Here is a 10787-nt window from a genome sequence, read left to right on the forward strand (position 1 = left end):
TAAAAAACCTGAGGAATTAAATTTAAATAACTGCCGAGAGACGTGACAGAATTGATAGAGTACAGAGCTGCAGACCAAGCTACTTTGATTTAATATGAACTGCCAGCCAACACATAGTAGTAAATACTATGTGCTGTCTATGTTACATTCATATACCGATAAATCCCACCTGTTTATGGGCATTTCTATCAGTAATAATAAAAAGCAAAACTGTTAAATTATAAAGAATTTGACTGGCATTTGCCTCTGGTTCCTAGGAAAAAATAAATTATTGAGATTTGCCAAGTGATAGTATTTCTTTGTTATTCACGGCAGGCTTTGATAACTTATGTTAATGAGATGACCCATGATGGTCATTACTGTTGGCTTCTGTTAGCCAGATGATTTGTGATGGGCCTAAGCCACTCCCGAAAAACCAACCATGTGATAAGGGGATTGGAGCTTTGACTCACATGGTATCAGCCCAAGTTCCAACTTCAGGAGAAAAGAGGCTAGAAGTTGAATTCAATCAGGTGCCCCATGATTTAACCAATAATACCTACTTAATGAAACTGCAATAAAGACTCTGGACATCAAAAATTGATGGTCTTTCTGGTTGATGAATACACTGATGTGGCAAGAGGGTGATGTGCTCTGATTCCGTAGGATGAGTTCATAGAAGCCTTGTACTGTATGTGTTCTTCATTTGGCTGGCTCTCCTGATTTATGTCCTTTGTAATACAACTGTAATCATAAGTATAGTGCTTTCCTGATTTCTGTGTCCTTTTAGCAAGTTATCAAAACTGATTCGGAGTCATGGAAACCTCTGAATTTATAGCCAGTCAGTAATAAGAAGTATAATGTCTCCTGACAACCCTAAAGTGTGGCTCTAGTGTATCAAGTCAGGGAAGTATTCTTAGGGACCATGTCTTTTAATTTGTGAGGTCTGTGCTAACTCCAATTGGTCAGCTGCAGAATTGAATTGCAGTGGACCCGGCTGGTTTTATAAGATTTGTGCTGAAATGGAACAACAACGTAAACACAATAATAAAATTTCAGGAACTAAAAAATATATAAGAAAACAACATATCTCAAGTACAAGTCTAATACAATGATATTTAAAGATAAAATACATTTTCCCTTGGCATTTTTTCAGTAAAGTATAGCTAGGGTTTAAGAAGAATTTTATGGAATGCACTGAGCTTTTGGGAGACACTTCAATGAAAGATTTGTCAAGAGAGATATTTTTAAACAGCTTTTAAATTAGAGTTGCTGCTGTTCATAGCTCACAGTTGAAGACTAAGAGAATTGCAACTGCACATGAAGACAGTCATACCTGAATTCCCTTCTGTGCCTCTTTTGTTATTTATGAGCATTTTTACAAATCCTATAAAATCCACTTCTCAAACCCTACTCACAGTAGTATTCCCTGTAAAAGATAGACCTTATCAGAAATCCACTAGCATTGTCAGGAAATACTGAGTGTTGATTTAATGTCAGTTATTATAATTGTATTCTGTTCTGTGCAGTTGTAATATTTTATCCAGCAAACTTCAACTACACCAGAGTCAGCATAGACTTAGCTACTGAAATCAAGGGAGAGAGAAGGGTGGTTATAAAGATGTTACTAATTAATCCTGAATCTAAGTTTAAAAAGAGATGAGGACAAGAGGTGGGTGTTGACAGATAAAACAAACAAAAAAATTCTTACCACCCCTAACAGATCTCTTCTTGGCCAAAGGGACCCCAGAGAAACCTTGGAGGCTGAGTTCCCAGCCATGATGGCATAGGAGGTTGGGCGTGCCTCATTACAAACCCTCCTTTTCTATCCACCATTAGGCTTTCTTTCCTAAGGGCTAAACAGAAATCATCCCTTTTAAAAGACTCCATCACTGATTTCAACCAACTGATTTAAATTGCTTCTGATTTCAACTGCTGTTCCTCCCTTTTGCAGTTTCAACACAACAACTGACTAGCATTCCTTCTTAATAAGAGACCAGCGACTATGGAGTGTTTCTGGACAGTCTACAGAGGATCCACATTAAGTATCTTCCTGTCTTCTCTTTCACATTTTGCGGACAGCCAAAAACTCCGCCCTTGGACCCATGAAGAGGCATGAGGCCCAATTGTGCATGTGCACGTTTCTCCTTTCGGAAATATTTATGACATTAATGACTCTTTCTATAGCTCATTGAATATGTATATGTAGCCAACCATTCAGCATACATCTGTCTTATTCTTCTGAGCCTCCTCAAGTGCCTGTTTCTGGCCTCTGCCCAGAGGCTATGCTTCCCAGGCTATGAAAATGGCCACCTTGCAGGCTGCAACCCTTTATGAGAAATAAAGCTCTGCTTTCCAAATTTATGAACCTGTCATTCTTTAGTTGGCAGTATGATTAGTGAGGATGTGGAGGGCTCAATAGACTGGAGGAGTATAGAGTAGAAGAAGTGTTTCTGTGGGGCACTTAGAGGCGGGGTGGAAGTGTGGGAAGATGCCAAGTTATTTTTCTAGTCTTTAAGCCCTCTGCATTCAGAGGACCAAGAGGCCCAATCACCCTAGCTGGTTGTATTTAGAAGAAGATAATATAACTCAGAGTCAAACACTGGTAAATTCAGAAGTAAACACTAAAAGTATTTTTTTTTTCTTGCAAATGCCTACATACCTGAAAAGCAAACTTCCTAATGCTGTGTCTGTTTTGTTCACAATTCATTTTGAGGTGACTGGTAGAATTTGATGAATTTTTGTGTGAAATCATTCTAGACTTTTTAAAACAATGTCCCTCTGAGGCATTCCTGAAATCAGGCACAGTAGTAACTTATCCCATTTAAGCTGTTCCAGGAGAAAAGGAGACCAGTTCAGTCCAGCTTCTCAAGACATGAAAACACTTCACTCTGAAAGTCTCCTCTGTCACCCTTACTCCATGGATTCCAGTGACTGGCATATCATGTATATTCCTCACAGCAATTCAGATACCAATATACTATATTCCTCAGAGCAATTAGGGATTCAGTATAATTTGTTTATTTTACAAATATGTGAATAATATTCCTTTATAAGGCATTAGGTCACATTCTTAAATACTTTGTAAACTTTGAAGCATTTGATCCTAACATAGTAATACCTAATTTATAGGGTTACTTTTTATTATATGTATATTTTGAATAAGGAAACTGAGTTACAGAAAGGTGACTTAACAGAAACTTACAGAAACTTGCTTAACATCATAACTAATAAGTGGCATGATTTGAACCTAGACCATCTGACTCCAAAATTACGCATTGTTCACTCCACTTTTCTGCTTCTCAGTGATCTGTAAAGGATATTAGGTTTCTGCCAACAGATTTGTAGGAGGCTCTTTAAGCAATGGAAACAGAATGAACAAACACATGGAAAGCAATAGGACGTTTAAAAAAAATCTAATGTGCTCAGATGTGACTGATCTGACGCTAGAATGAAATAAGAGTGGTATGATGAGACAAGATGGCCAATTAGACACAGCTGGGAAGCACCTCTCTCACTGAAAGAAACCAAAATATTGAGTAAATCATCACACTTCGAACAGATCTTTTAAGAGAAAACACTGAAAGTTGACAGACATGCAACAGAAACACTGAGATGGAAGAGAGAGGAAGCTGGGAACTCTGGACAGAGTTGCTGAGCATCAGGACCAGCTCCCATTCCTGAAAAGGTAATTAGGAAGGGGTAAGGGAAGGAACTGCAGGACAACACACTCCCATTGTGGACCTCTGGGATCCTCACTACAAGAGATTCCACAACCCCCATAGTCAATTGAATTGGTGGGGGAAACTGCTTGCAGAGTAGGCAGAAGCAGAGCTCAAGGCTGCATGGAGCCCGGAAGGTTTTGTGCATGGAACAGCTGGAGCAAAACATGACTAAATGTGCCCATCCTCCAAGGCTCTCCATCTTGCTCCGACTTTAGTCCCATTTAAGCTGTTCTAGGAGACTAGGAGACCAGTTCAGTCCAACTTCTCAAGACATGAAAACATCTCTCTCTCAAAGTCTACTCTGTCACCCTTAATCCATAGATTCTAGTGACTGGTATATCATGTATATTCCTCAGAGCAATTAGGATACTCATATACTATATTCCTCAGAGCAATTAGGAATTCAGTATAATTTGTTTATTTTATAAATATGTGAATAACACTGAGACAGAAGAGAGAGGAATCTGGGAACTCTGTACAGAAAATGGACAGGCCATTTTCATAGCCTGGGAAGCATAGCCTCTGGGCAGAGGCCAGAAACAGGCACTTGAGGAGGCTCAGAAAAATAAGACTGATTGTAGTCGGAGACTGTAATGCCACAGTCAGACCCTCAAAAGAAATAAATATTAATAAAATAAAAAACAAAAAACCCCATCCAAACAACAACAACTCCCTTTCAGAGGAGAAACAATCAGTGCAACAACACTGACAAATCAAAGTCAGAGCATCTCCTTACCTCCAAATGATCACACTAGCTCCCTAGCACTGGTTCTTACCAGAATGAAATTTCTACAAAGATGGACTTAGAATTCAGAATCTGTTTGGCAAGTAAGCCCAACAAGATTCGTGAGAAAGCTGAAACCCAATCCAAGGAAGCCAATAGAATGGTCCAAAAGTTGAAAGACGACGTAAAATTTTTAAGAAATAACCAAACTAAACTTCTGGAATTGAGAAATTCACTACATAAATTTCATACCATAGTTGGAAGAATCGACAACAAAATAGACCAAACTGAAAAAAGACTCTCCGAACTCAAAGACAAGTCCTTGGAATCAACTCAGTCAAACAAAAATAAAGAAAAAGTAATTTTAAGAAACGAACAAAAACTTGATAAATATGGGATCATGTAAAGATACAAAACCTATGACATATTGGCATTCTGGAGAAAGAAAGAGAGTAACCAACTTGGAAAATATATTTGAGAATATAGTCCATGAAAATGTCCCCAATTTCACTAGAGAGATCATCATGGAAATTCAAGGAATTCAGAGAACCTGTGCAAGATACTGTACAGGAAAACTATCCTCAAGACGTGTCATCATCATGTTCTCCAAGATCAATGCAAAAGAAAAAAATCTTAAAGCCACTTAGAGAAAAGGATCAGGTCACTTACCAAGGGAACCCCATCAAGCAAACATTATAAACCTTACAAGCAAGGAGTGATTGGGGGCCTATTTTCAGTATCCTTAAAGCAAATAAATTCCTTTTTTAAAAAAAGCATTTTACATCCTGCCATACTAAGCTGTATAAGCAAAAGAGAAATAAAATCCTTATCAGACAAGCAAAGACTAAGTGAATTTGTTACCACTAGACCAGCCCTACAAGAAGTCCTTATGGTGTTCTAGACATGGAAACAAAAGGATGATACCTGCTAACACAAAAACAAACATAAGTACATAGCTACAATACATATATAGTTGCTATAAGGCAACTACATAATCAAGTCTACAGAACAACCAGCTAAAAACACAATGGCAAGATCAAAACCTCATATATCAATATTAACCTTAAATGTAAATGGTTTAAATGCCCCACTTAAAAGGCACAGAATAGCAAGTTGGATGAAAAAAAATACCCAATTGTCTGCTGTCTTCAAGAGATCCTTATCACGTATAACAACACTCATAGGCTAAAAGTAAAGGGATGGAGAAGGATCTGTCAGGCAAATGGAAAATAAAGAAGAGCAGGGGTCACTATTCTTATATGAAATAGAATAGATATTAAACCAACAACAATTAAGAAGGACAAAAAAGGGTATTACATAATGATAAAGGCTTCAATTAAACAAGAAGACTTAACTATTCTAAATTTGTAAGCACTCAACTCTGGAGCTCCCAAATTCATAAAAGTATTACTAGACTTACAAAAAGACTTAGACAGCCACACAATAGTAATGGGGGACTTCAACTACCCATTAACAGTGTTAAAAAGATCATCAAGACAGAAAACTAACAAAGACCGTCTGGTCTTTGGCTGGGCATGTTGACTTATGCCTTTGATCCTCATGGTTTGGCAGGCTAAACTAGGGGTATTGCTTGAGGCCAGGAGTTTGAGAACAACCTGGGCAACATAGTGAGACCCTCTTTGTATAAAAAGAAAAACATTTTAAAAAATTAGTCAGGCACAGAATCACAAGCCTGTAGTCCTAGCTGCTCTGGAGGCTGAGATGGCAGGATGATTTGAGCTCAGGAGTTTGACATTGCAGTGAGCTGTGATTATGCCACTGCAGACTAGCTTGAGTGACATATAAGACACTGTCTCAAAAAAAATAAAATAGAAAAAGAAATTCTAGACTTAAACATGTCACTCCACTAACTGGATTTAATAGACATCTGAAGATAACACCACTCAAAAATCAGAATATGCATTCTTATCTGAACATAGAATGCACTCTAAGATCAACACATGCTTAGCCATAAAAATAGTCTCAATAAATTTAAAAAAATCATACAAACTATACTCTCAGACCACAGGGGAATGAAAATATAAATAAATACTTAGAATATCTCTTAAAACCACACAATTACACTGAAATTAAATAACTTACTCGTCAGTGACTTTTGAGTAAACAACAAAATTAAGGCAAAAATTTAAAAAATTATTTTAAATAGTGAAAACAGAGAAAAACATACTAAAATATCTGAGATGCAGCAAAATCAGTGTAAAAGGAAAGTTTATAGCACTAAATACCTTCATCAAGAAGTTACAAAGATCTCAAATTTGTAATCTAAAAGTGTACCCAGAGGAACTGGAAAAATAATAGCACACTAATCCCAAAGCTAGCAGAAGAAAAACAAATAACTAAAATCAGAGGATAACTAACTGAAATTGAGACCCCCAAACCCATACAAAAGATTAATGAAACCAAAAGTTGGTTATTTAAAAGGATAAAGAAGATTAATGGACCACGAGCTAGATTAACAAAGAATAGGAGAGAACATCCAAGTAAGCACAATCATAAATGAAAAGGATGACATTACAATGGATACCACAGAAATACAAAAGATTCTCAGAGACTTTTGTGAACACCTCTATTCTTAAAATCTAAAACATATAGAGAAAATGAATAAATTCCTGGAAACACAGAACCTCCCAAGATTGAACAAAGGATACATTGAAAAGCTAAATAGACCAATAATGGGTTCTGAAATTGAATCAGTAATAAAAAACAAAACAAAACCTTACCAACCACACGCACACACAAAAACCCTGGAGCAAATGGATTCACAGCTGAATTCTACCAGAGGTACAGTGAAGAGCTGGTACCAATCCTATTGAAACTGTTTCAAAAAATCAGGAAGAAGGGACTGTTTCCTAACTCATCCCATTAAGCCAGCATCATCCTGAAAACAAAACATGGCAGATAAACAACAAAAAAGAAAACTTCAAGTTAACATCCCTAATAAATGCAGACACAAAAATCCTCCACAAAATGCTAGCAGACCAAATCCAGCAGCACATCAAAAAGTTACTTAACCACAATCGAGTAGCTTTCATTACTGGGATGCAAGCCTGGTTACACATATGAACATTAACAAATCCGACTTATTACCTAAAGAGAATCAAACACAAAAGATATTGTGGTCATCTAAATAGATACAAAAAAAAGTTTTCAATAAGATCCAATGTTCCTCATAATAAAAACCCTCAACAAACTAGGCATTGAAAGAACATACCCCAAAATAATAAAAGCCATCTATTAGCAAACAGACAGCGAGCATCATACTGTACAATCAAAAGCTGAAAGCATTCCCCTTGAGAACTGGGACAAGAAAAGGATGCCCACTCACAGCATTCCTATTTAACATAGTATGGAAGTCAGAGCAATCAGGAAACAGAAAAAAATAAAAGGCATCCAAATAGTATAAGAAGTCAAACTGGCTGGGCACAGTGGCACATCCTGTAATCCCAGCTACTCGGGAGGCTGAGGCAGGAGAATCACTTGAACCTGGGAGGCGGAGATTGTATTGCAGTGAGCCGAGATCACGCCACTGCACTCCTGCCTGGTGACAGAGCGAGACTTCATCTAAAAAATAATAAATAAATAAATAAGTCAAACTATTTCTCTTCACTGATGATGCGATTCTATACCTAGAACACCCTAAAGATACCACCCATACATAGGTTTCTAGGACTGATAAAGAATTTCAATAATGTTTCAGGATACAAAATCACTCTTTCTTTCTTTCTTTCTTTCTTTCTTTCTTTCTTTCTTTCTTTCTTTCTTTCTTTCTTTCTTTCTTTCTTTCTTTCTTTTTTTCTTTCTTTCTTTCTTTTTTTCTTTCTCTCTCTCTCTCTCTCTCTCTCTCTTTCTTTCAATGGTGATATGGTTTGGCTGTGTCCCCACCCAAATCTCAACTTGAATTGTATCTCCCAGAATTCCTACATGTTGTAGGAGAGGCTTAGCGGGAGGTAATTGAATCATGGGGGATGGTCTTTCTCATGTTCTTTTCGTGATAGTGAATAAGTCTCATGAGATATGATGGGTTTATCCGGGGTTTCCACTTTTGCTTCTTCCTCAGTTTTTCTCTTGCCACGGCCATGTAAGAAGTGCCTTTCACCTCCCGCCATGATTCTGAGGCCTCCCCAGCCAAGTGGAACTGAAAGTCCAATTAAACCTCTTTCTGTTCCCAGTTTCAGGTATGTCTTTATCAGCAGCATGAAAATGAACCAATACAGATGGGGTTTCACAATGTTGCCAAGGCTGGTCTTATACTCCTAAGCTCAAGTTATGCACCTGACTTGGCCTCCCAAAGTGCTTACAGGCAGGAGTCACCATGCCTGGCTTCTCAGTGGCATTTCTTTCTTTTTCTTTTCTTTCTTTCTTTTTTTTTTGATGGTGTCTCACTTTGTCTACCAAGGTGGAGTCCAGTGGCATGAACTCAGCTCACTGCAACCTCTGCCTCCTGGGTTCAAGTGAGTCTCCTGCTTCAGCTTCCCAAGTAGCTGGGACTACAGGCATACACCACTACGCCTGGCTAACTTTTTTGTATTTTCAGTAGAGACAGAGTTTCACCATGTTTGCCAGGCTGGTTTCAAACTCCTAACCTCAGGTGATCTACCCACCTCGGCCTCCTAAAGTGCTGAGCTTACAGGGGTGAGCCACTGTGCCTGACCCTCAGTAGCATTTTTATACACCAATAATGTTCAAGTTGAGAGCCAAATAAAAAATTTATGTAATTTGCAATAGCACAAAAAGATTAAAATACCTAAAAATACATTAACCAAGGAGTTAAAAGGTCCATAAAAAGAGAACTATTAAAAAACTGCAAAAATAAATCAGAGATGATACAAATACATAGAAAAAATATTTCATGCTCATGAATTGGAAGAATCAATATTATTAAAATGGCCATATTGCCCAGAGCAATTACAGATTCAACGCTCTTCTTACTGAACTACCAACAGCAATTTTTTTAAACAGAATTATATTAAAAAAACTATTCTAAAACTCATATAGAACTCAAAAAGAGCCTGAGTCGCCAAAACAATCCTAAGCAGAAAAAACAAAGCTGGAGGCATCACATTACCTGACTTCAAACTATAATATACTGCTACAGTAGCCCAAACAACATGGTATTGGTACAAAAACAGACATATTGACCAATGGAACAGGATAGAGAATGTCATGCGCGTCCATGTGAAGAGACCACCAAACAGACTTTGTGTGAGCAATAAAGCTTTTTAATCACCTGGGTGCAGGCGGGCTGAGACTGAAAAGAGAGTCAGCGAAGGGAGATAAGGGTGGGGCCGTTTTATAGGATTTGGGTAGGTAAAGGAAAATTACAGTCAAAGGGAGGTTGTTCTCTGGCGGGCAGGAGTGGGGGTTACAAGGTGCTCAATGGGGGAGCTTTTTGAGCCAGGATGAGCCAGGAAAAGGAATTTCACAAGGTAGTATCATCGCTTAAGGCAAGGACCGGCCATTTTCACTTCTTTTGTGGTGGAATGTCATCAGTTAAGGCGGGGCCAGGCCTTTCCACTTCTTTTGTGATTCTTCAGTTACTTCAGGCCATCTGGGCGTATACATGCAAGTCACAGGGGATACGATGGCTTGGCTTGGGCTCAGAGGTCTGACAGAGAACCCATGAAAAAAACTTCCCACCTAAACCATCTAATTTTTGACAAAGTTAACAAAAATAATCAATAGAAAAAGGCACCCTATTTAATACATGGTGCTGGGATAGCTGGCTGTCCATGTACAGAGAAAAATGAAACTAGACCCCTACCTATCATGATATACAAAAATTAACTCAAGATGAATTAAAGATTTAAATATAAGGCCTCCAACTATTAAAATCCTATAAGAAAATGGATATAGTTTGGCTCTGTATCCCCACCAAAATCTCACCTTGAATTGTAATAATCCCCACCTGCCAAGGGCAGGACCTGGTAGAGGTAATTGAATCAATAGGGGTGGTTCCCCCATGCTGTTCTCATGATAATGAGTGGGTCTCATGAGATCTAATGGTTTTATAAGCATCTGCCATTTCCTCTGCTCATTCTCATGCTCTCTCCTGCTGCTCTGAGAAGAGGTCCCTTCTGCTATGATTGTAATTTTCCTGAGGCTTCCTCAGCCATGTGGAACTGTGAGTCAATTAAACCTTTTTTCTTTATAAATCACCTAGTCTTGGGTATTTCTTCATAGCAGCATGAGAACAGACTAATACAGTAAATTGGTATTGAGGTGGTGGGGCACTGCTGTAAAGATACTTGAAAATGTGGAAGTGACTTTGGAACTGGGTAACAGGCAGTGGTTGAAATAGTTTAGAGGACTGAGAAGATGACAGAAAAATGTGAGAAAGT

This window comes from Macaca thibetana, chromosome 11, assembly GCF_024542745.1.
Source record: "Macaca thibetana thibetana isolate TM-01 chromosome 11, ASM2454274v1, whole genome shotgun sequence".
Taxonomy (NCBI): Eukaryota; Metazoa; Chordata; class Mammalia; order Primates; family Cercopithecidae; genus Macaca; species Macaca thibetana.